At 38.4% G+C, this 27,385-nt stretch overlaps 1 pseudogene; it reads right to left on the bottom strand.

The window, feature by feature from the left end:
* Positions 1–13,500: 13,500 nt before the first annotated feature.
* Positions 13,501–19,051, bottom strand: LOC141578802 (serine/threonine/tyrosine-interacting protein pseudogene; annotated as a pseudogene).
* Between the last annotated feature and the right edge of the window lie 8,334 nt (positions 19,052–27,385).

Below are 27,385 nucleotides of genomic sequence, written 5' to 3'. Positions count from 1 at the left end.
TCCTAGGACCTCTCCCCTGTGCGTCTTCCCTCTACCTCCATACACCCCATCACGGAGGGCCTTCTCTTCCTCTTTGCCACCCTAAGGTTAAAACTTGTTCTGTGATGCTTTATTTATGCTAAGATGGAAATAAAGTACTTAAGTCGAAAGGGTATTATTTTATAAGCTGGCCCCAGAATTCCTTCTGAGAAAAGAATATTTTGGGTTTAACATTGGAGAAAAAAAGGAGAAGTTGGCAAGAATAGATAGGAGGGAGACAACTATTTTTCAAAGAAATGACATTGTGAGGTGAAGATGGAATTGGGGAGGTGGGAGAAGAGGAAATCAGAGGGCAGGAGGAAAGCCAGCATCCAGGTTGGCAGAACGACAGAGGTACATGTTAGAACTTCGATACTTAATATTCATTCCGAAGCTGTTCACACTGAGGGGTACAGAACCACCCACGCCAAGGCCTTTTGTCTTTTTATCTGTGTGTGTGGAAACGAAGGAAATGGGTCTGAGATGCAGGTTTAGGTCACAATAGGAGAACCCGGACAGCTGACAAATGAAGGTAAAATGACACATGAATTAATTCAGAGGAAAAGGGCTTTGCAAGCGAGAGGTGACTAAGAAAAAAAATGTAAATACATCACCTCCCCCAGAATTTCCATAATAATTGGGAGGAACAAGGTTTTCTACCACCAACAGGAAGGAGTCTAAGCACATTGTGCTTTAATCTTCACAGACTGGACAACCTCAACAACTCCAGGGTTTAACCTGGGCCATCAGGCCCTTCTGTGGGACTGCGGGATGCGAGGCAGAAAGCCGGCGACCCCACATCTCCCTCCCTTCTGCATCTCCCCCAACCTGATCCTAGTGGCAATTCCAGAAAAGACTTCCTTTGAATTGTGCAGCTGGGGGAAAAATGCTTTAAACACTCAGAAAGTCATTCACCTGAAGCCTCACTTCTTGCAGGGATATTTTTATTTTAACACAGATTGAATAAAATGATAAAGGCTTTATGGGGTAATTTCATGAGCAAGACTTCCCAGGGTGGGGGGGGGGGGTGGGGAGTAGGAAAAATGTGGGGGGAGGGTGGAGCTGGAAGAGGATAAGGCCAGGGAGCTCAACAGCCCAAGACATTCCCCAGAGGAGCATTTTAAAAATTCTATTTCAGGAGAAAGAAACAATAGATTTTAAGAAGAAAAGCTGCATAATATGAATTCTGTTGGAGACCTTTAACATTGTATTCTGCCACCAGAATATCTCAAAGACCCTAATGCCTAATAAAAAGATTCAAATATTATTATACTGTCCACTGAAGCTGTAGCAACCACGGCTTACACTAAGTTTTGTTTTTCAGGCTTATATTAAGTTTTGTTTTATAAGAAGAGGTATTAGATGTTGCTGTGGAATGCTGATAATTTCTTAAGGGGGATGTCAGCCAGAGGTACCAAGAAACTCTTCTCTTCATCTAAGACAAGGTATAATTTTTCACTTAAAAATTAAGATTTTAGTCTCATTCCTTCACTCCTCTCAAATTGCTTTTTTTAGAGACTACTTAACATTTCTTACATTACTTTTTCAAAGGTAATGCCTTTGAGAACTGAGTTCAGGATTCTAAGATTTCTGTTCTATCATTTGGTGCTGGCAGAGAAGAGCTCCACACTTTTCAAATGATTTTTAAATGACATCCTCGCAGCTGATTTTTAAATAGCCTCTTTCCATTTCTGAGGAATTGCCTTGGAGTTCAAATAAAATGAGTCACCCAAGGAAAAAAAAAATCACAAGCCATTTTTATGCCTCATCCAGAGCAGAAATTTAATTTAATGGCATTGACAGAGCAGAGCCCCTTCATGCAGCAATTTAAAAATTCTGTTCCTTTACTTTTATGACAGCAACAAATTCGGTTATCTATGCAGCTGAAATAATAATCAACAGTGAATAATCTTGGTGCTCATGTACGTCTGGGAAGAGGGTGCTACTGACAAGAAAAGGGGGCTAGACGTAATACCACAGGGGGATGTAATTCTAGAATGTAATTTGAGGTGGGTCTTTGGAGTCTGACTTCCCTGTAGCGGGGCTTGGAGCAGTCTCACTTCTCCATGGTTTCTGCACTCTCCCCCTGCCGTTTGCTTGGAAGGCTTTCCCTGTGGGAAAGTGGGGGCTGGGAAATTGGGAACTTGAAATGGCTCAGCCTTTCAAAATTCAAACTGGTCACCTTCACCACATGTCTGTAACCTGAAAATGTTATAGAGGACGTACCAGAGCACAGAATTCTGAGCTAAGTCCTGGTGACCCCTTTCAGCCCGGGGGGGGGGGGGGGGGAGGGCTTTCCTTGACCCTATGCCCGAGGATGCACCCATTACGGACAGTAGATTTATCTAAGTGTCCATTCATGTTCTCACTTGCCTCCAGAAGAAAATTTACACTTTTAGACTAAGTGGCAATACTGTTTCATGGGCTCTCTGCTCCATTTGGAAATAATCTCCTCTATGGCTATTTTATTTCCTTAACAAGACACATTCTTTAAAATGTATGACACAAGAAATTATAGTTAAGACATACTTGAATTCTACAGCTTTAGTATACTGGTTAAGAGTGCTGACTCTGGAGCCAAACTGATCACCAGGTTCCTCTTCCACCTAGGCCCACCTGCTAGCTGAGTGCCATTGGAAAAGTCTCTGTGCCTCAGCTTCTTCATCTGTAAAATGGGATGATAGCTTGTGGTGAGGATTATTAGACAAGTAAATAAATATAAAGTGCTGTTTGACAATCAATGTTAGCTATTATTATTCCCTAGAATTGAGTGTGAAGTAAATCATTTGATTATGTTCAACAGATACAGCTGTTTACAGTTTATGAGTATTTTCCATATATATTAGCCCTTCAGATATTCACAAATACCAAGTAAGGGCATCTAGGACCTATGTTTTTATTCTCATTTTATGGATGCCTAAGGTAAATCAGTAATCAGTAGTGGCTCTAGTTAATGAGGCTGAGGGAGACAAAGTCTTGCCTGCATCACACAGGTTAGCTGCAAAGCTTGGACTTGAACCCACTCTCAGCCACCTTGACTTCATCTTACAGTATCTCCTCAAAGAATCCAACCTCTCCCCCATGCTCAGAGCCACTCGTCCATTGGTATCAACAGTGCCTACGATTAATAAACTTTACAAAGGCCAACTGAAAGTTTGAGACCTAGAAAAATAATTTCGGCTACAAAATAATAAAAGAACATTGCAAAACTAAAAGCAATAAGTATTTTAATTAAATTGTGATAAAATATAACAAGTTAACTAAATAACTGCAATAATTATTACAGAAATAAATATGTAAATTTAAATTGATCTGGGACCGAGGTGCATTTTAATTTATTTATTATTATAATATGGGATGGGAGGGGGTCTCCAACAGTAAGAATGCCTTGGGCTTAGAAGGACCCTAAAAAAGCCCAGATGAACACACTAAAACCAACCCTACGTATGAGGATCAAAAGAACTCTCAAGCTGTCTGGTATATGAGGTGGAAGAGTGTGAACGATCCTTTTTTGCCTGTATCACAAGTAAAGCAGCTTCTTCTTATTACATAACCGTCTTAGTCAGGCTCGGTAATGCGGCATTTGGCGAGGCCGTCCTGTACTATTTGTGGCTCACTTAATCCCAGTGTTCCTCCCGGGGATAGGCCTAACAGAGAGATGTTTCATCTTGGTGCTTTTCCTGTGAAATTTTTTGATCCAATTATCTTTTAATCTTTGGCTGCACAGTGAGTCGGGTGGACAATTCAGCATCTAGAGCCCTTGTCTATAATGACAATTAGCCCAGGAGACAAGAGAGTTGAAGAATATTTTAAATCAAAGAAAGTAATTCTGAACAGCAGAAAGCGTCATCGGTTACTTAATTCTCTGTTCCAGATGGTACCCAGATAGAAAGAGCAACTAGATTTTAAGGATGTTATCAATTTCCTTTGTGAGAACTAATTTTAGTTCTAGCTCCTCCCATTCTCCCAACCATGGAGTTCCTCTGCCTTTGTCTTCTTATTCCTTTTGCCTTAAACATTTCATAACATTCAGATCTCTGACATCAATGTGGATGACACAGCTCCCATACTGGGGAATCTTATGTCACTTGTTGGCAATGAGGGTTTATTCTGTTTAACCACAGTAAAAGCCAAGGATGCAAAGTGACTCCACACTTGGCTTGCCATTTCCCAGCCCTCTGTTGACCTCCCTTCTTCCTCTTCCAGGCTAACCTCCTGAGGCCGTGGCTTCAGCCATTCTCTCACCAACCTCCTCCACCCGCCCAGCCCTTTGTCCTTCCAGCCCGCAACCTCCACAGTTCCCGAACCTGCTTCAGCCTCAGGGTCTGTCACCTGCTTCTACACGAAGTCCACGGACTATCACTGCAGAAATCCACTCAGAGTTACCGCTGGCAATCTGCCCTGGGGAGTCCTGTTCCTTTTAAACCCTTGTATTTATCTTTGGTCAGCAGCCCATCTCATTGTGAGCCCTCCAAACTTTCTCTTCAAGTCCTCGTCCCCATCCTCTCATCAAATAGCTGAACCACTTTCGCATCAAGACAGGCCCAAGGCACTTCAAGTTTCCTTCGCTGTCCCCTGCCGAACTCTCTCAACAGCCACACCTCTCCTTCAGTCTGATGAAAAGGTGTTACACCCCCTTGTCACGGTAAAGCTCCCATCTGTACCCTTCACTACATCCATCTTTGCACTTTCCTGCATGCCTGTCACTGAAGTTGCAACCAAACAAAATATAGAATGCTTGCTCCAAAGATAGTAAGAGAGATGGGCAAGAGAATGACAAATGTAACATGGTATGGTATGTGTCATTTTGCTCTCTCTCTTTTTTTTTTTTTTTTTTTTTTTTTGGCTTCAAGAGTATCTACTCTAGAATACTGAGGCCAGAAAACTGTCCCAGAGAAGGCAATACCTGAACCAAGCCATGCAGGTTAAGACAGAACTAACATGGATTAAAAAAAAAAGTGGGAGAAAAGACCATCCCACACAGAGTGAGCAGAAACACAACGGCACAGAATCATGAAAAGGAAGGACATCTGATCTAAAGCTGAGTTCTCTAAGTTGAGTGGAAAAAATGCAAAGTAGGACAAGTATTCAAGGATCCAGCTCTGAAATACAGCATACAGAAGAAGGAGCTTATGTTTTTATACTGGTGATCCTGGGGAGCCATTGAAAGTTTCTAATCATGGGACGCGTACAAGCACATTTACATTTTATAAAGAGCATTTGAATGCAATGTGGGAGACAGATTGCAGCAGTGGGATAGACTCAGGGGCTTGAACTGGGAGGAAGACCGGTCAGTAAACTTACAGGCTGAGAAAGACAATAGGGTGGAAGTTGTGCAGTGCTGCCTTGGAGGCTCAGTGGGAGGGGAGCCTTCACTGGGCACCAGTACCTTGAGCACCAGGCACCACTCATTGCAAAATCTCTTGTATAGTTGTAAATGCCAGCGCCCTGGCCTTGTGATGGTCCCGCAGCAGATTTCACTGACAAAAGCCAGAGCAAAAGAGAAGCAAAAATGTAGGCCCCACAGAGGAACCAAAAGTGCTCTGGGTTTCTAAGTCTACATGAAGAACTGACAGGGTCAGTTATGAGTGAGGCTGTGTGTTTGGATGGGGTGTAGAGATTAACACACGGAGATGAAGTTCCTACAAAAACGGATTGAGGCATGGGGAGGAGAGAGTTACAGCAACCGACTGTAATTCACTTATACTTTTTCCTGGGGCGTACCCTCAGAGGAAAGGAAAGAGGGTATGTCACCCAGGCTAATCTCCTTGTCAACTGAATCTCCAAGTAGATAGGCCAATAATATACGCTAGGAGGAGGAGACCTTGACTTCAGAATGTCCTCAATAGGATGTCCCTGGATAAAAATGTATCTATGATAAACCAGAATCTCTGGATTTGTAAGACATGGCTCTCTACAGAATTTCATGTAAGCTCTACCACCCTGAGATACAAAATGGGAATTTTTCATAATTTAAATGCTCCTTGCTGTGCGAAATAACAGTCGCACTTACAGACTTCACTTTTTCTGAGCCAGAAGTATATGTTTGCTCCAGGAAGAAAGGACCTGGCTGGCTGTCCTTGATGTCCCACGTCCTTCCCTGACCTCTCTGTGCCTCTTGGTAGCCAATACCTTGGGTAAGATTTGTGAGTCTGATTTCACAGTCTGGTCCGGCGCATCACATCAGAGCAGAATTAGTGCAATATGTTTAATCTTGTTACGTGCCTAGTTCTACCTACTGAACTGTTTGTTCTGGGAAAAACAGGTTATACTTAAATTTTCTGGTTTAATCTGTTTGACCAAATTAAACGATTCTTATCCATCCAACTGAACGTGAATTTTTATCTACAGCACCTATCGAGCTATCACCACTAATTTGGACCAGTGAAGGTAGTTTCTGGCTCCTTCCACCACCAAGATAATCCCTGACTTATTTTTGAGGTATTACAAGTGCAAATAAAATGTACTTTAGTGCACGTCTTCATAATCTTGTTTCCGTGTCCCAACTGGAAGGAGTCACATGGATTAGAGTAAAAATATCTGTGGAAATTCTCTTCTATGCAAAGCAAGTATAGGCACTGCTTTAAATCCACAAGATAAAGCAAGCAAAGCTATGCTTTCTTCTCTAGGGCGATTTAGGCTAATAGTAAGGCAATTACTGCCTGTAGCAGAAGAAAGCTGTCCCCACAAGTAGGCAGCTGGGGAGCTGTGAATTAGCTTTTCAACACCTGAAGCATAAGTTAGAGAAAGATAATGGCTCTGCTTCGAGAATAATAAGAAAAGCCTGGGGTTAGATAAGGTCCCTTTCTTCACAGTAATTTTTCACATTTTAATAATTAGTAGTACATCAATATTTATGTTATCACAATAAAGAGGCAAATTTGGGGGGAAATGTTCAATCGTGTGTGTGTTCTGTTCACAGCTGTCCAGGATTAGAGAGCGCTCTGTGTCAGGGCGGGGACATTTCCTGTCAGGACTTTCTACATCAATGCAGATTGCCTGGGAGAAGTTAGGCCACTTCTAAAATGCTAGCCTGGCAACTCTAGACCTAAAATGTGATGCTTAAACTGCAAGTGAATTTCATGGAGCTATGCTGTGGGGACCTTGTAAGCACATTATTGAAGACTGAGGGGTATCCCTGATATTACCTACTTCAGTGGTTTTCAAATACTAGTGCCCATCAGATTCACCTGGGCTCCACCCCGGTGTTGATTCAGTAGGTTTGGGGTGGGGGCCCCCAAACTGCATTTCTAACAAATTTCCAGGCGAGGGTGACACTGCTTATTCAGGAACTACGCTTTGAGAAACACGGGTCTCCTGCACGTAAATCAGAGTTCCCTACTATGGCTGCCCTTGAGTATTACCTGGTGGGCTTTTAAAATACTATTGCGACCGACCTCAGAGAGGTCCCAACGGCCAAAGCTAAAATGATCTGAGTAACAGAATACATGCAGCTTGGGATAATAACCCAAAGTATAAAATAAATATCCATAAGCCTGTATCTACATAAACAAAGGGTTAAATAAGCAAATGAATGTGGGAGAAGAGACAAATCCTCTTTATGAAAAAATGGCAAATACTTCACATTGATATGCCTCACTGCAGGAGGTGAACCCAGACTCACACCGCCCCTACTTTTAGTGACTTACCTCCAAAAACTAGAGTACGGGAAGGGGAAGAGAAGGGAGAATAACTTCTCAGTGGAGAAATCGGCAAACGCCACCTTGGGCAGGTGATCAAGGTTCACATCCCCGGGGAAGTCATGCTCATGGTGTTTACACCCTGATGTGGGATGAAGGCACTTTACCTCTGTGCTAGTCTTTCCCCAAATGCATAATTCCACTCTAACCGTGAGAAAAGCATCAGAAAAATCCCAAATTGAGGGATACTCTTCAAAATATCTGGCCAACACTCACCAAAACTTCAAGGTCACAAAAAACAAAGACTGAGAAACTATCACAGACCTGGTAAGATGAAGGAGACATGATGACACAATGTAATGTACCCCAAGTGGGATCCTGGAGCCAAAAAAGGACAGGAGTGGAAAAGATAATGGAATCAAATAAAGCCTGGATTTCAGTTAGTAACAATGCACCTATGTTTGTTCTTAGTTGTGACAAAGCTCACATGGTGGGAATGTTAAGATAAGAGGGAAACTAAGTGAAGGGCATATAGGGTCCCTCTGTGCTTCCTTTGCAACTTTCTATAAATCTGAAAGCATTCCAAAAAATTAAGTTTATTTTAAAAATATTAATGGAAACACCATAGACAAATTAAATTAGAATCTCTGGGATGCCACCTGGGCATCAGGATTGTTTTAAGCCCCCAGATGATCTTTATGTGCAGCCAAACTTGGGAACCACTGATTTACACAGAAATAAATTAATGACCTTCCCACAAAATCTAACTTTCATTTGGTCTGCATAGTAGTTGGTACTGAAACAATTTGCCACTTTATGTGTTCCTTGAGAAAACCTCTCTTTCAGTCTGAATTCATCAACTCTGCAAAATGTTAGTAACAGGCACTTAAAATAGAAAGGAAAATAGGAGCAGAATAAATTCATATTTTATAAAAATTACATTCCAGAGTATATCCTGAGGTCCACGTGCATCTCATCTATTCTTTTACATTATCTTTAAAACTTGAGTGGGAGAGAGCTGTGGGACCGGGGGAGAATTTTGTGACAAACAGAATTCAGGCAATTTAATTACATGGAAGCCCTCTGTACCTGGCAGGTCATGTGCAAGTGAAGGGTATGTCTCTGTGGTACGTCTATAAAATCTCTACCCCAGAGCACAAACTTCCTCTTCTAATTCCTGTTAATTTTGTAAGGAATTAAGGCTCAAGTGTAGCATCTGTCCCATTTTCCATCTCTACATTGTGTGAATAAATCTTCCCAATATGGATATGCCAAAAGCAAAGAATAATTCTGACTATCAGTCACTCAAATAGGAAAAGCATTTTAACTTTTAGTTAAAAAAAGGACTTGTTACATCAGGAAAGCTGATGTTGGGAAGACTCTAGCTATTCAGTTGGCTATTTGAGCATCTCCAAGGCTCCCTCTTTTCTAGTAGCTACATGTTTTTTCAGACCCAGCATTTGACCTATGGAGAGTCATGAGTAAAGGAGTTCGTAGTCGTAATTCTTCCAGTGGAGTGGAAATTTATTCTGGTCCCTGGCCTGACAGTGCCAACCAGTTCACTTGGGTAGTCCGGTTTTATGATTTCTGCAGGTCTGGAGGACACCATGCAAAATGGCCCCATCTACCCTCTCCATACATTTTGGGCAATCTTTGTTGATTATATACTGGCAATCTGGAGAGAAGGATGAAGTCTATAATGGATGGGGCTGCAGGTAGTATCAGAAAGTCTGACGTTTGTCTCCACTGCAACTTTTTTTGGCATCACAAGCAAACATAGGAATGTAGGAAGATCCCAGGGAGTTGCATCCTCCAAGAAGTGAAGGTCTAGGAATACAATGTACTTTTTTCACATTTAACGTATTAGTCAGCTCTTTCTTATGAAGGAGTTTCCTATCATTTTTGAGGGCAGTTAAAAGCATTACTACCTGGTTCTAGGGAATATTACTATGGACTCTGGGCATTCAAAGAAAGAGGAAAAAAGTCAACATATTTTGTACCCCTCTTACTCAGTTTTCATGCCTTATTCAAGATCCAGTCTTAGGAATTCCGTTTCCTTAGCAGGTCACGTGAACTCACCTCAACCCTGTTGTCAGCCTTTACTGACTGAGCCTGAAAGAGGACGTCTGGTTCTAGATGACTTACTGATTTCCTCTCTTGGAATCTGCAATTTGGATCCAAAAGATCTAGTCAGTGTTGTAGGAGCTCGAAGTGTACTGCCTTCCATGTTCATTCAAAAGCGGAAAGAGGTTGTCTGCAGGAAGGCAGAGAAGAGGAGGTAAGGGGGCTCAGAAAGATGCCAGGGAGAGGCTGGGTGGTAGATGTGCATATGGAGGGGGTGGGGAAGGAGAAGCAAGACAGGGGGACAGAGGGAGACTGCTGGAGACTAACTTGGCCCCTAACTGCTTGACTCTGTGCTTTAATCCAGTCTACATGAGTTTGTTACTGTCAGCAATTTATTCTTAAGAGACTATGAATATATCTGGTAAGCAAATGAAGCATTCCTTCCAAACTATAACAATGCCTGTCATTACAGCATTTGATAATATTTTGATGAATAAATTAAACTTTCTATGCATTTAGGAACATTTATTATGTACTTACTACATGGTATGTATATATGTATATGAAATACTTATATACAGATGTATGTGTATATATGTATGTGTGTATTCTATTTTTTTAGGGAACGCCCTCAAAGAAATTCAACGAGTAGTGCCACTTTCTTATGTTCTCCCCATGCTGAAGAACCAACAAAAACTTCCTAGTAATATGTCTTTTGCATAGTGATTAAAAACATGGACTCTGATGTAAGGCTGACCGAAATGTTACAAGGATTAAATAAGTTAATTTATGTGCAGAACTTGGAACCATTTCGTAGATATAACACATAACAAGCATTCAAAACTATTATGGCTTATTATTATAATGCCTATTTTCATTATAATTATTACAGCATATAATAAGCATTCAAAGCTATTGTAGCATTATTAATATCATCATTATTAGAAAGTTGGTTTAGTCCCTGGAGAACTTGTTAGCAAGAGGGAGCTACAAACCTAAAAGAGCAAATCCCTGTTTTCAAGGCCCACTAAACTGATTATGGTTAGAAAACAAATCTGCCAAGCTCAGCAAACAAAAACAACATTAAGCTTAGAATGAAGTTTTCTCCCATTTGGGAGCCAGGTAAGCGGTGGAACGTGGAGCTGAAGAAGGTTGCACAAAGCTGAGGGCAAGCGCTGCACAGATGCTGTTTAGCAATTTGACAAGAAGACACTGACCAAGACCCTGTGACCCCGAACAGCATGTACTATTTCATAAAAAGCCATGAAGAGACTATTGGGCATCTCCTTTGGAAGATGTATGAGAACAACATAGGATCAAGGGTAACTGGTATGGCTAGAGACTTGAGAAATATGAAGAAGTGCTCAAGTCAAGTGCTTTCTTGATTTTTGCTAAGGCTCTGTGTGTGTGGCCAAAGAAACAAGGATTATAGGAGAGTACTCTTTTCGTTATACATCCACCGTAAATTAATTTTCTTAGCCATTAGAGTACTTAAGATAACCACATATTATTATTTAATGTACCTCCTAAGGAGTTTAACAATGTCTTAGAATAAGTGTGGGTAAACTGTTCTGTGAACGATCAGATAGTAAATACTTTAAGCTTTGTGAGCCACTGTTTCTCTTTCATAGTTACTCAACTTTTCATGCCATTGTAGCACAAAAAGCAGTCATAGGCAATACCTAAATGAGTGAATGTGACTGTGTTCCAATAAAACTTTATTTACAAAAATAGGTGCTGGGCTGGATTTAGCTTATGGAATACAGTTTGCCAACCCTCATCTTAGAAAATTTCAACCAATTTTCCCCTATAACTTTCGCTTCCAGTGAGTACTTACAAAGGAACTTGCTAGAAACTTCAAAATTGCTTATTCTCTAATGGTTGATGGAGGGAGAAAGCCCACCCCGCTAGAGCACATATCGAGAAGGACGAAGACACATGATTAGCACGGTCAGCTTCAAGTCACGTCTCAGAAGTGGCATGGTAGAGAAGAGGGAAGAGCAGAGACAGAAGGTGCCATTGCCCTAGACATTCTTGTGCATGTGTCACGGTGGGTCTTTGGCAAATCTAGGCCAGAGAATAGAAATAAAACAGATCAAGCTGGGACATTCCTACTAAGATGAGACTGGAGAAAGGCAATTTCATAGGAAAAACTCAACAAATAAGGTTAAATGACCAAAGGGAAAGGACTCAGTACTAACATAGGGCAGAGTTACTGAACTGTGAATACCACAGAGACAGAGGATATACCTCTTCCTTGTAGGTGAGGCCCCCAACACAGAGCCTGCACCAGAAAACACTCAACAAATGTTTGCCAATCAAGTGTCAACAAGGAATGCAATCTAACCATACCAACCAACCATATAACTCAGGTGGTGGTCATCGGTGGCGGTCATCATTAAACACTTTGTCTATATGTAGAAGACGTCCAGTTCAAAAGGTGACCATATAAGAATACAGTCTAGTTTTAGAAAGTAAAAAACAAAGGCCAAGCAGAATCTGTGAACAACTTGTAGTGAAGAATAGGATTTCAGTTTTCAAAATGAGCGCTAGCTAGAGCAATAGATAAAATGAGGAGGAAAAGTCCTGACAGAGCTCCAGACAGGTCAACACTGGAAGAGGAAGAGTCATAGGAATTAACATATCTAGGCAAAATATGGGCACCTCATGTCTACAGTACTGGATTCCAATATGGTTGATAACAAACGGGACCTGCCAAAGGGAATCCAAAGGAAGTCAAACAAGGAATCCTTCAGACATGACTGGAACATTGACTTCTAAATGTAGAAAAGATTCTTAGCTCCAAAACTCAATAAAGCCAACGGGCCGATTTTCAGGGCCGATTGCCAGGGAAGAATAAAGTTTGTAGACATGGGTGTCCTTTGGATAAAGCCAATAGTGAGAGAGGACAGAGGTTGAGATGTTGAGTTACAGTATAATCACTAAGATCATGGACCTTATAGTCAGATCACCCTGGATTTGAACTCAGATCATCCTGGATTTGAACGTTGATTCTGCCACTTATTGGCTCTACCACATTTGGCTTTGCTCTTAAACAAGTTATTTAACTTATTTATCCTAAGTTGGCTTTCCTATAAAATGGGTATTATAATAGCATGTCATAAGATTACTGTGAAGACTTGAGAAAAATATACAAAGTGCTTTATGTCTGAGTACGTAGCAACTGAACAATAAAGGAAAGACTTTAGGAAGAGAAAAACTAGCAGGGATATGAGTTTGGCATTTCCTACATTCATATTTGTTAAAGCACATCTAGATTTCTCAAAGCACAAGGCTAGGAGCTCTAAGCCCATTTTTACATTCTCTTTCCTATTTTGACAAGCGTCAACACTCTTGGACGTTGCAACTGTGGCTAAAGGCAATTTCCAGGATAGACTGAGTGCCTCCAGCAAACCAGAAATCAGTCTGTGGGTTTGGGTTGAAGCTTAGAGGCTGCTGCACTGTGGGGTAGACTGTCAAATTTCCAACTTGAAGAAAAATAGATGAGCTCCAAAATTATAAGGAGAAAAATTTTTTTCCCCAAAACTCTCTCAAAATCAGCAATTTCTCTTAGATTTTTTTTCTGAAGCCATGAAATGAGCCAAGCATGAAATGGTTGTCCTTAGAAGGCTATTTGTCAGAATATTTCTCCCAGTCCTGTTATGGTCTTAAACTGAACCTTTGGAAGGGTCAAGAGAACACTAGCATGTCCCAGTATTCAATGTATCCATGGATTCATCAGCGACAGCTTTTATTCTTAAGAATTTTCTGGGTCACAGTGACCGTTTCCTCCTCAACCAAGGGTCCCGACTGGACTGAAGATAGAGGAGGACTCAGTATGGGGACAGTGTTCTCAGTCTCCCACAGCTCCCTGGACACAGTGGGCTTCAGAGACTTACTTCCGAAAGAATGTTCTTTATTTTGTCTACCAAGTAATTAATCAGAGTAAATAGCACTAGTAAATGACATATTGCCTCATGCCAACTGCCTTTTGGAGAAAATTAAAACCAGAACTCAAGTGCTATGAAATCTTGTGAAAAATGGCATTTTCTTTTTCCATCTTTTTCTAGCTGTAAGGTGGTTTGGGCTTCCAAGTTCCATTAAACATTTCAAATATGTCTTCATTGTGATTAAAAGGCACTTAAAACATCTTCCAAGCTACCTGTGTGATAATAATTCATGCCGAATTTAAATACCATCTTCTTTAGTTTCCTGAATTGAGAGGAAAAAAATCAAATTAAAAAGAAAACAAAACTTTTAGTTTATACATTTACTTATTTGAAATGTTTGAACACAAGACCTACATAGCCTTGAGGCACTGCAACACGTAAATTATGCTTTCAGTCCTGCAGAATCAATATCGTCATTTGTTATTAATCAATCACCCAAACGGAAAATATCAACAGCACAAGGACATTTCATTGGAATTTTCTCTTGGACCTCCTATATCACAATCAATGGGAATATTGCTCAAAAATGGTGATAGCTTGGTCCCACCCAAAACTTAATTAATTAGAATATCTGGAGTTGAGACTCAAGAATCTGCTCCTTGGCAAATATGCTAATTCTTGAACAATATAAAATTTGAAAACCAGAATTAGGGATTCTGTTCTGACACTAGATTCAATAGTCAAAGAACAGGATTTTAAAAACAGAATTATATAAACTTAACAACTTATTTTTTGACATTATAATATAATTAATATATTGTACTAATAATTCAATATTATTGCTTTGTCATAAATAGTTTTATTATATTAAAATATTATATTAGTAATTTCTTTTTTTTGAGGTATAATGGCACAACAGTTTTAATACAACCACCAATCTTCACAAAATAACTTTAATACTTTGTGCCTGAGCTAGCAGCATTTGCACTGTGACATTCCTATACATACATAAGCATTTTATCCAAGCACAAATGTTAAAAGTAGAGTAACTTGAGCAGTTGCCTATGCAAAGATAAATAGACACTGTAGGTTATTTTTCTTCTTGAATCATTTTTGCTGCATAGTAAATTGCAACTACATGTCAGTATAATGTTACTGATCTATAGAATACACTTTGAATTGTAAGGTATGGCAACTCCCTATGAGAGAGCTAACATGTAAACCTAAATATTTTGAGTGATTTTTTTTTTTAGCTGCCATGGATGGGTAAGATAAAAAAACTCAGCATTCGAAGACCCTAGAAACTAATTTGTCTAATCAATAAAAAAGAAAAAAAATTTTAGTAACTTTCAGCTATTTCCTATTATTTCCTTTTTGGAGCACTGACAAATGGACAAAATAAATATTGAAATGAAGCTAAGTTTGTTATGAAATTATAGTTAAACAGTTATTTGGAAAAAAAAAAAACCACCAGGTAACTGCTCATTTACTTTACATCAAGTTGAGATTTTGATACATGTCTCTATATATGCATCCCAACTTTATAATTCAAGATTGCAGTTAAATACTTCTAAGTCACTTGAATTACCATGGTAATAAGACAATTAGAAACCTTACATTTTCTTTAAAAGGACATGCTTAACATTTTCTGACATTACTTCTAAACTCAGATGAAGCACAAAATCCTCCCAAAACAAATATTCTACTCAGAAAGTTAAGTGGTTGAGAGTTGGTAGCAAAAGCTATCACGGTTTAACTTTTCCAACATAGAGTAGATACAAATAAGTGCTGTTTAAATATTTGATAAGAAATTACCACGAACCAATGAAATAAAAATAGAAGATTAAAATACTACCATTCCAGTTTGAATATTTTCAATATTTATGTTTCATACTTTCAAAATGGACAATAAATAGTTTTTCTATGTTTTGATGTGATGTCATTTTAAATTCTGTGCCCAGATTAATATTTACTGGTTAAAATTGGGTGCTATATCACTCATACATTATTTGAATATTCTAGAAAGTAAATCATGATTGGTTAACTATCACAAAACAACAGTGGAAATAAAGGAATTATGGAAATAGAACCCAACAGAAGAATAGGCAGAGCTACCAGAAGAACTAGCTCAACATGAGGTGAAAGAATGGACTCAAGATAAAACAAACTTGTAGTGTACTTATATGAAAGAAAGAATAAACATTCTGTCCATATTAATTAGTACTCAAGAAGATGACAATCCCTTTTTCTAGTGTTTGTGAGAGACAGTCTTTACTATACAGTGCTGGGCAGGCACTTCAGTAACAACATAAAAGTTATAGTGGTTAGAAAAAGCGGAAAATTACCAGCTATAAATAAATAAATAACCAAACTTGTATTCGTGGCCAGACTACTGGAGAGGATATGTGTATTTAAGAAATTAATTTTAAAAAATCTTAACTGCCTCATTTTTAAGACCTAAATGGACAGGTATGAAGGTCCTTATAAGCAGTTTTTGCTGAATGAAGCATCAAATCTTAACAGACTGCAAAAGAGACTGCTGATCTACCTAATAGTGATCTATATACAGGAAAGCTGTGTTATCTGGCACTTTACCAACTGGAATTTCACAGCACTCAATGCAAATCTTAACTATACTAGACCACCACACCCAGTGACCTGGTCACACAACAGAGCATGAGACCACATGGGATTAACAATATGCTGTTGTCAGGGTGGTAAAAACAGGAGAAGGGAAGGGAAATCAGAAAAGGAATACCACCTGGGTCAAAAGGAATTAACAATTAATTAACAAAGCAATTTTGATTCACTTCCACTCTCCTGCTATGCTGGATAAAAAAAGCTTACACTGTGTTGTTACATCTCAGGGAGGAAAGCAAAGTAGGTAACTTGTAGTAGGTTACCTTGCATAGTACCTGTTGGTACTAAGGGAATGTATGGAAAACATTTCCATCAGTAGAGCACCTCCAGAGAGAGGACTGAGAAAAGTGAGATACAAAGGAGTTTTGTTTGTGCTACCCTAAGTCATCACCTATAAAATGTTAAAAACACTCCTCTCCTCCCCAACATCATTCTTAAAATAGCAGAAGTTTTTCTTAGAACAATTTTTATATGTATAAATAAAAACATGGAGAACCTAGGATCCATAAAGTGACTCTAATGTAAATTATGCGGGGAAATTTGGATTAACTCAATGTAAAGATTACATTGTATTGATTACAATACTAATTTATAATACAACAAACTCTTCCACAATCACTTTCTCCAATAACTGCAACCTCAAAGAAAAGCTTCTAAGTCAGAACAAACTCACAGAATCATTAAGACAATATAAAATGGAGTAAATGTTCCATATTCCAATATTCCAAATAGTTTTACCAAGGTTTCTTCAAGCCTTAAAGACTTTCAGTTTGAGCTAATTTATGATTTAAAAAAAAAAACAAAACAGAAATTGCAGGGAAATGTTCAAAACTTTTCACTGTTCTACATACTAATTTAGAGGTCATGAGGATTTTTTTTTAAATTTTTTCTAATGAGGCAAGGCACTTTGGGGGGGGCTTGGTTTAGAAAAAATAGCATTACATTGGCTTATTATATTTACTACTTAGAACCATTTTGGACAAAGAAAAAACAGTCTACATAACTCTGAAATGAACAAACACAACATGTGGCTTTTAAGAATGTTAAAGGAAAGTCACTTGAAAGTTTAAAACTCCTTGTTTTTGAGCATCTGGTATTATAAAGCAAAATACCTTCCTTTTTTCATTAAACTTTTTTCTGTAGAATAAAATTAGGAAGGTAATAGGAAAGGAAGCAATCCTTGGATCATGTTAAAGTAAGGATAGTTGGCTAATGTCATTATCTAAAGATTATTAATAAGGGATCAAGAAGTTTAAAAAAATAAAGGTAATTAAGCTATTGAATTATACTAAAAAAGAAATGTGGCAGATCCCTGCCTTTGTTAATGTTTATGTAAGAGGCTCCATCATAAAACTGAACTGTAAAATTATTTTTAAATATGTAGAACACAAAATGAATTTTTAGCAAATGTTAGGAAATTCTTTTGTTATAAATTACCCAGATTTTATAAACAAATTCCCCCTAACTTACATTTTGTTTAAAGTAATAATTTTATATCATACAAATAAATTTCAGGTATGAAAAGTGCGTTATCACAATAATACCTCTTTGCAAGTCCAAAATTCTTGGTTTATAATAAAACTGTAAAGAATTAAAAAAAAAAAAGGGAGTAAAACCATCAGTGCCATCTATTGCAGAAGTCCAGCCTCTTAAAATGTTGCTCAACAAGTTGCAGAGAAACACGTCTGGAAGCAACATATAATTGAAAAGAAACTACTTGTGTTTTTACCATTTTACATTATTACTGTCTCTAGTATTTTCTCCTTCCCAAATAGAAATTCACATCCTCTATAACGTTGCTCTTGAGTCAGCCATTCTGCGCAGTCGCCACTTGTATGTTTCCAAAATACTCTTCTTCACGTGTTCTCTTCAAACTGCCTGTGGTACCAGAATGAATAGATAACGACCTTTTTATCTGAAGTGGCAACATCACCTGTATTGTTAATTTTTCTAAATAGATGGCTTCATATTCCTGAAGTTGAAGGACAAATCCAGCACTAGGATTAATACAAAATCTTCTTTCTTGAACAAAATGCATCTCTGTACTTCATTCCAAACGTTACCATAATGTATGCAATAATAAAGGCAGCACTCCTGGAGATCCCTCCATTCCCATGGACAAGAACTTTTCCTCCACTTTGTAAGCTCCCATCAATAAACTCTCTAGTCATGGGGAAAAAAAAGTATTATATTTTCAACTGGATTATCTGCAATATCCAAGACTAAATATCTAAATACTTGTTGAAAGTTGGGTTTAATAGTTTGCTTCAATATTTTGTCTTATACATATTATATGAGTTATTCCATATTTCTTTATTATAGGTAGCTTGCTTTTCATAGCTGAAGAATATGGGCCTAAAAACAGTCCAGGTAAAATTTCCTACATCTCTCGTCTCACAGTATAGGTCCACTCGTCGGCGGCTTCTTTGCACTGTGGGAGCGCGGGCAACTCCAGCCTCACGTCCTCCACGGTCCGGCTGCGAGCTTGGGGGTGGGGGTGGGGGTGGGGGGTGGGGGGTGGGGGTGGGGGTGGGGGTGGGGGGTGGGGGGTGGGGGTGGGGGTGGGGGGTGGGGGTGGGGGTGGGGGGTGGGGGGTGGGAGTTACCCGGCCGGCCCGACCCTCGAGCTGGCAGTGGCGGTGAGAGGTAGCAGGACGGGTAGATCGGAGGACTGAAGGGTAGACAGCGGTCTTACACTAAAACACGCAGACTAAAGGGCCCCAGCGACTCCGGCGGCGGCGGCAGCGGCGGCGGCGACAGCCGGGAAGAGGCGGTGGAGCGGCTCGTGCCCAGCCGCCATGCTGCTGCCGTCTCCCTTCCCGCGAGTCTCCGCGCCCCTCGGGCCGCCCAGGTTCCGGCACCAGCACGAGCCCTACAACCGTCTCCCCTCCTTCCTCCCCACCCTCCCTCTGTATTAGTAATTTCTTAAAACCAAATCATTTTTTAAAATTCTGAATCAAATATGCAATGTATGTATCTTTTCTTATTGGCACCATATATATTACACTTAACTGGAATTTTTTTTAAAAAATCACCTTTCACTAAAAAAATGGGAAAATTTAATGAAAGTATATGAGACTATTGCCAAGCACTGGATATTAGGAAACAAGGTGCTCTTGTCAGAGAAGAAGCACAGAGAGTGACTCCTACAACTTCCCTGGCTTTACTTCTGTAGGTACTTCCAAGAACTCAGTTCTGGGAGGATGGAATGAAGCAGAGCAAGGCAGTGTTGGGTTGAGGAAATAGAGATTCCAGTATAAGAAAGTTGAGGCAGGAAGAGTTTTCTGGCCAGGGAACTAGAAGAGGTGATTTATGCAGAGAGAGTACTCCAAAAATCTGTGCAGGGGTCTACTTGGGTCTGTCGCTAAACACCAAGCTGTGCGTGCATCAAGTAAAGCTCTGTCATCCCAAGCAAAAATGAACCAGCTAAACCAAAAACTATCAACTACTGGGAGGTCGTCAGCTACATAATTCCTGAACTTACATAGGGGTGAGAGGTATTCATAACTCAGGGTATTCCTTAGATACCGCAGAGGATCAGACCTTAACTGTAATGCTAAACTAGTTCTGCAAGAAAGGATATTGTAAAACCTTCCGAACAAAGATTAAAACTAACCTAAAAGGATCAAGTTGATTGTCAACTAACTTATCTGCCTGCCAAAATAAACGCCAACAAGTTTTAAAAGAAAACAACAAAATCCATATACGTTTATATGGATTTTTATCTATCTGTCTATATATCTATTTTCACATAATACATGACATCATAATGGCGAGCAGCTGATCCAAAATTAATAGACATGTGAAGACAGAAAAATCTGTACATAAAAACAGACACAGAAATGACAGAAACAAAGGAATTAATAAACAAGGACTTTAAAATTGTATATATAAGATGAAAAAATTAACCAAGTACACTTAATAGTACATTTATATTTGACACTGAAGTATATAGATCAGTGAATTTAAAGACATAACAGTAAAAACCATCTAAACTTAAGCAAAGGCAGAGAAAAATAAAACAAAAAAAAAGACAAGAAATGAAAAGAAAATGCCTCAGTGATTTGTAGAGTGATATCAAGTGTCAAAGATGCATGGCATTTGAGTACAGATAAAAAAGAAAAAGAGGACCAAAAGAATGTGTAAAAAAATAATGGCTAAAATTGTTTTCAAACTGATGAAAATCCAAGAAGCTTGATGAACACTAAGCGAGATAAACAGAGAGAAAACCATACCAAAGAATGTGCTGGGAAACAGTGATAAAGAGAAAACTTCAAAGCTGCCAGAGGAAGAAATCACAATATATATTGGAGTACAAAGATAAGAATGATCCCTGACTTTTCATCCAAAAAAAAAAAAAAAAAAAAGGTAAATGAGAAGACAATGGAAAAAGACAATCCTTAAATTACTAAAAACACTCAGAATTCTACATGCAGCAAAAATAAAACTAAAAACATTTTCATACAAACAATACTTAAGAGAATTTGGTGTCAGCAGATCTGCACTATAAGATACATTAAAGAAAATTCTTCGAATGGGAAGCTGGCTCTTCAAAAAGGTATAAAGAGTATGAGAAATGTTAAAGGTGTGAAAAAATTTTTTTCTCATTTAAAAAATTCCTTCAATTTGAGGCCATAACATTAGACTTATAATAATGAATTGTAAGATATGCAGCAGTAAAATATATGATAACAATTGCACAAAGAATAGGAGGGTGAAATGGAAGTATATTATAAGATTCATGCATCATACATGAAGTGCTGTAATAATATCTGAAGAAAGACAATGATATATTAAAACTGCATATTGTAAATCTTAGTTCAGCTACTAAACAGCAAAACAGATACAGCTTATAAGAATAGACATAAAACCAAACAATTAAAAATACTCAATCTGAAAAAAAAGAAAAGGAGAAAATAAATGAAGAGCAGATGAAACAAGAAACAAATAGAATGATGCTAATAGTAAACACATCCAGATCAAAAAATAAATACAAATAGTCAATGTACTTCAAATAAAATGCAGATTGTTAGACTGATAAAAAGGCAATACTCAACTATGTTCTGTTTACAAGAAATGCACTTAAAATATAGAAACTATATTTTTAAAGTAAAATGATGGAAAATGATAAATAATACAATTTACTAATCATAAGAAAGCAGCATTGGCTATTAAATATTAGAAAAGTAGACCTCAGAGCAAGGAATTTGATCATTCTTAAGGAGACATGTTTAATAACAATAAAGGGACCAATTCATTAAGAAGAATAAAAATCCTAGATGGTATATGTACCTAACAGAAAAGCTCCAAAATTTATATATATATATATGTGTGTGTGTGTATATATATATATACACACACATGCATACACACACACACACACACACACACACACACACACACACACACACACACACATAAGCAAATACTGAACAGCTGAAAGGAGAAATAGACATGCACAATTACAACGTGGCTCTTCAACACTCTTTCCTCAGTGAAACACGCAGGCAGCATATCAGCACAGGTACAGATGATTTGAACAGCACTTCCCACCCACTGACCTAATGCACGTTTATAGGACACTTTAAACAACAATAGCAAAATACACATTTTTTCCAAGTGTCCACAAAACTTTACTAAGGTTACAAACAAATCTCAATAAATTTTTAAACAATCAAATTGACACTATTTAATCAGACCATTGTGGATATAGATTATAAATTTTAAGAAAGATACCTGAAAACTCCCCAAATAGGTGGAAGTCACTTTTTGAAATAATGAAAGTGTTCTATACGTTTGTCAAACATGGTGACTTATATTTTTAAATCAGTGCATCTTATTGCCTGTAAAAAATACTTTTTTCTAATTTGGTTCAATATTAACTAAAAGTATACCAAAAATTACTTATGTGACCCTTTTAAAGTACTGTTGGGCGACTGTACCCACAGAAGCCACGGACAGGTACAGCCTGTCTGGGAGAGCTTTCAGTCCCCTGGTGGTCCTATTTCCCATAGTTCTTTGGGCTTTCAGGTGTTCTCACACTCTTTTATTTACACGGAATGCCATGCTCCTCTATCAGTATATTCAAATTACACACCACGTTTTTTCTTTCAAAGTCAATTTTAAATGCCACAGCTCCCATGAATCTTTCCTGTGTTTGAAGTAATCTTAGCCTAGTCTGAGCTCTTATGTTAAATTGTCTGTTCCTCCAATGGTATTTGTATAACCTACCTTGCATTATTCATGAAGTAGCCCATCTGACCAGAATTCAAACTCTTTAAGTGCAAGACCTTGTCTTACTAACTTCTCTATGTGTGCTAGCATTTAGAAAAGTGCCTGGGTCATAGTAAATGGGTATTTATTAAATGAATGAATACATGACTATGTCATTGTAATCTGTATATAATCATGGTCTACATTTTAATATTTTATTAAAATTCACTGAATTCTCTACTTGTAATTATTGAGTTTGAGTCACTTATAACCCTACCATATCTAATTCTAGCTTGCAGCTCCTATGATGCTCCATGCTCACAAGCCAGATAATCAAGCTTATTAAAGACTGTGCATTAAGTAAATGTAATTAGGCACTTAGGGAGGGTGTAATGACTTTTCATACATTAAAGCATGGCTTGAGACTTCGGGCTTTAAATCTAATTGCCTAGAAGGACTATTTTGTCAGCATCCACATTTGGGGTAATATTTTGAAGATTAAACAATGGTTTCCAGAAGTCTAGCCGCCATAAGAATAGGGTATTTCTTGCTAGAAAAAGCATTCCTGTTATAGAATATGGCCATTCTACCACTGGATATGTGTCCTCTTTGACAAATGAATTCTGGTGTTCAGGACTCAAAACAAGACAGCTGTCACAGCACCACTGAGGATTCCTCTAAATTGCAGCAGATGGTGCTACTTATTTGGCCATCTAATGCTCTTCTGAAGTATCAGTTGGCTAACTGCTGTGGTGGAGGTATGAAAACAGGAGACGTATTTAGAGCCAGAGGATGCAAGCACAAATGTTTTGGGACACAGAGTTTAAACTGATATGGAAAAATTGTATCCAGCAAATTGCCAGGCCAGATTCATTGAACGGTATGTTTGAAAGCCCATCTCTCAAATGAAAGCAGTCATGGAAAATACAACTTCTTCGAACAGCTGTACTATAATCTCTTCCCTGCTCTTTTCCCCTGAGAGGCACACATACTTACGGGCAAACTCACACATGCACACACACACAGCATACGTATTCCTACATATACAGTTGCTAACCAGTCTGCAATTAAAATTTAACACTACTTGGGAACTAGCTGGGTCACCTGTGGCTGGTCAGTGGAAGTATGCACAGCCCACGTCAGTGGCCTTTCTCAACCCTATTTTTAAGCTGCTCTGTTGCAGCTTTTTATCAGTGCATAGCCATCTGGCTTTCTGCATCACAGAGATATGGAATATTCAGGCCATGCCTTTGGCCACTTCCATGGCAGCTATGGCCCTTTTCAGAATTAAATTTAGTTAATGAACATTCTGCTTACCACTTCCCAGAGTACAATTTTTAAGTAATTTCTTAACTTTAATTTATATCATTAATTATTTACATATGAAGTTTAAAGATAGCTTACAATAACTATTAAATGGAATACGAGTGCAGTGTAAACTCGTTTTGTAAAGTCAGTAAATTCCTATTATGTGTATAGTGAGCTACTTTCTTACTTGAGAAAAATGGACAAATTAAATTATTCCACTGAACAGCAATTTAAATTGGTGCGCTACATTATCTAAAAGGAAGTAACATAAAAAGTGAAAAATACACAGAAAATTTGGAGATCATTTCCAGGCCTCCATTTGGAGACCTAGCATTTTTGTGGCACATGAATTAGAAATAACAAAATGGGAATTAAAATGACATCTATAAATAAACATAAGTAAATAAATGGATCAGCTTTGTGTGACTTATCGATAAAAGCAAGTGAGATTGTCAAGGAGAAGAAAAGCCTTTAAAGTACAGGAGTGCTTTACCATAAGGAAGAGAAAGACCCCCAAATTGATCAAGTTCAAAGGCAAACTAAAAATTAAAACAGTAATGAATCTTTTTTTCTTCTTCTTTTTTTTTTTTTTTGGTGGGAGGTAAAGCTAGGTTTTTATTTATTTATCTTTAATGGAGGTACTGGGGATTGAACCCAGGACCTTATGCATGCTAGGCACACATGCTACCACTGAGCTATACTCTCCCCCCAAAATTAAGACAGTAATAAATACATGTATACATGCCTACATACCTACATACATAAACTCTTACAATAAAGCGGTCATTTATCCCAGAATGAACTCACAGAATGAAAGGTGTAAAACGTTTTTAAATAAAAGCAAAGGAGGCTATCAGCTACAGAATAGGTGTGGAGAGGACAGTCAGGATCACAGCAGGCAAAGTGCCCTGGGGACTAGTCAGCTGGAAGCAGACAGGCATGCGAATGCTTTTCTCCTCATGGGAGAAAATATTGTCGAGGATCTCTCTACCAAATGATCTTTCCAGCAGGTTCTAAATCCTTGAAATGCCTGTAAGAAAAGCTAGGCGCCAACGTGTCTTCTGCACTATTAGGACAGTAAGAGCCAGCAGAAATAGCAGTGCTCTCAGTTGTCAGCGTTTATCAACACAGTCTCTCGTCTGACAGCCGCTGTCATAACTGATTCCCTTTCATCCCAGGTTAACTCTTGGCCCTGACTTGAGATTTATGGTTCAAATTGTTTAAATCCTATTAATTTCTTTTCATGGAAAAATCTATTGCTGACTTGCTGTCTGTCTTAGTTGATCCCTACCCCATCTTCCATCCTTTGCTACCATCCACCTATCCAATACTTACACAGTGAATTAGACCTGATACCCAATATGTAAATTTCCATCCACATTTCTGGTTTCTGTTTACATTTCAAGCCTCCAAAACTCCGCCTCGGTTTTAGTTCATTCCACACTATCTGGAAAAAGTGCTACAAATACGGAAGCCAACAATAGCAACATCACCATATACGCAGATAAAATGAACAAACTAGACATAGTTTGTGTTGTAATAGTTAACATTTACGGAGTACTGAGGGGAGGGTATAGCTCAAGTGGTAGAGCACGTGCTTAGCATGCATGAGGTCCTGGGTTCAATCCCCCGAACCTCCTTTAAAAATAAATAAAACTTAATTACTCCCCTCCCTGCCAAAATGAAATAAATAATACAATAATAAATAAATAAAATATTTAAAAATATGTACTGTATAGCACAGGGAACTAATTTCAATATCTTCTAGTAACTGATGGTGAAAAAGAATATGACAATGAATATATGTATGTTCATGTATCACTGAACCATATGCTGTACACCAGAAATTGACACAACATTGTAAACTGAATATACTTCAATAAAAAATTATATACAGAAATATTTATGAAGTGCTAAATACTAAGGGATACTCTATTCTAGAATCTAATTTTTACTTATGTTTTTCATGTAACAAGTTACTTTGTAAGTCTGTCTGCATGTCCTGGAGTTATTCCGGGTAGTCATTCCATGAAGGGAGTGCTTTGCTAGGATGGATAGTAGAAATATTGTTGAATCAGGAACATATTTGGAGTTGGTCATGTTGTTCCAAATTGATAGTAGATGGTATTGTGAAGAAAATATGAATATTTTCATGTTTTTGCCCATTCAGGGCTTTCTGAGCAATGACTGCCAGCAACATTGAGTTAAAGAATGACTAAGCAGAAATTCTCTAGAAAAATAGATAAAAACCATTGGAAAAATATAGAGATTTATTTTCCTGAACTCTTACATTTATAATTCATAGAGTGATAAACTCTGGAGCTATTTGTTTACACTTTAAAGGATTATTGTTATAAACCTGGGAATCTCCCCTCTCTCCTCCAAGACAGAATTTGTTTCCATTAGAGAGCAAAGTTTTCTCCCTTTGTCTCTAGGAGGGAAGATCCTATAGAAGCTCTGAAATCTATAATTTTGCAGTTCCTCATCTATAGTGTAAAACCCCCTTTGCACATGCAGGTAACATCTTCCTCAAGTGAGGGAGAGTACTAATGCTGAGACTGCTATGTGAATAAAATAATTAAACCTCCAGCATGAAAAATGCAAATATTAAAAACTTGCCAGTTATAAATAATAGTGTTCCAGGGTCTGATTAGCCAGTATATTTGTTTGACATGAATGCTTCGTAGAACAAATACTTCCCATGTTTGTTTGTGCAAGATGTTAAGTGTTGCATAAGTAAAAGCATCACAGAATTAAATCAGTTTGAGAAATGGGGCATAGTATGTCTCTATCTGGGATGCTGACAGATTGGGTTCTACAAACTTCAGTAGTAACGAAACATGTTTAGTCTTGACTTAGGATTTACGAATCAGAAATACCACTGTGGAATGACCTCACAGCATCTTTTGGTCCCCTTATATGTGTCAAGAGTATCCAGAAATTAGTGCCATATTCAAAGGTGTATTTTCTGTCTGCATGTCCAGGAAGGGTTACTAGTTGGTGTTATCTTATGTCCCATTGTCCTCAAAGTCTTAGAAATCATTCTCTTGACCCTCTAGAAAGCAACTACTATTCACAAAGAGCAGTGATTTTCAAAGTCGACAGCACATTAGAATCACTCAGGCAACTTTTAAAAAATACCAATGCCCCAAACCATACCAATTAAGAGAGCGTCTGAGGATGTCTGGGAATCTGGAAGACTTAAAAGCTTCCCAGGTGACTCTAATGTGCAGCCAGGCTTAAGAACCACTGACACAGAGCAGTGGTTCTCCAACTTTAATGAATGCAGGCATCACTCGCATATGAATGCAGATGTCTGCAAAGCTTATTATTAAGAAGGTCTGGGGTGAGCTAGAAATCTTTCTTTTAAAGCAAACACTCCAGATGATTTTGATGCAGTTCCTCAATGGCCACACTCTGAAATATGTTGATATGGGCTGAACCTACCATTCTGCCTGCTTCGTGACAGTTAGTCAAGAATCCATCTCCCGGAAAACAGAGTGGTGTTCCAACTGTGTCCATGGAACCCCCATTCCACCTCTATTTTCAGACATAAGGGGCTTTAAATTACTCTAAAATTCTAAGAACAACATCCTGACCCACTCTAGCTGTC

This window comes from Camelus bactrianus, chromosome 1 (genome assembly GCF_048773025.1).
Source record: "Camelus bactrianus isolate YW-2024 breed Bactrian camel chromosome 1, ASM4877302v1, whole genome shotgun sequence".
In the NCBI taxonomy this organism is placed as follows: Eukaryota; Metazoa; Chordata; class Mammalia; order Artiodactyla; family Camelidae; genus Camelus; species Camelus bactrianus.
The sequence above is the reverse complement of the archived record's forward strand: the minus strand, read 5'-3'. Positions and strand labels throughout refer to the sequence as shown.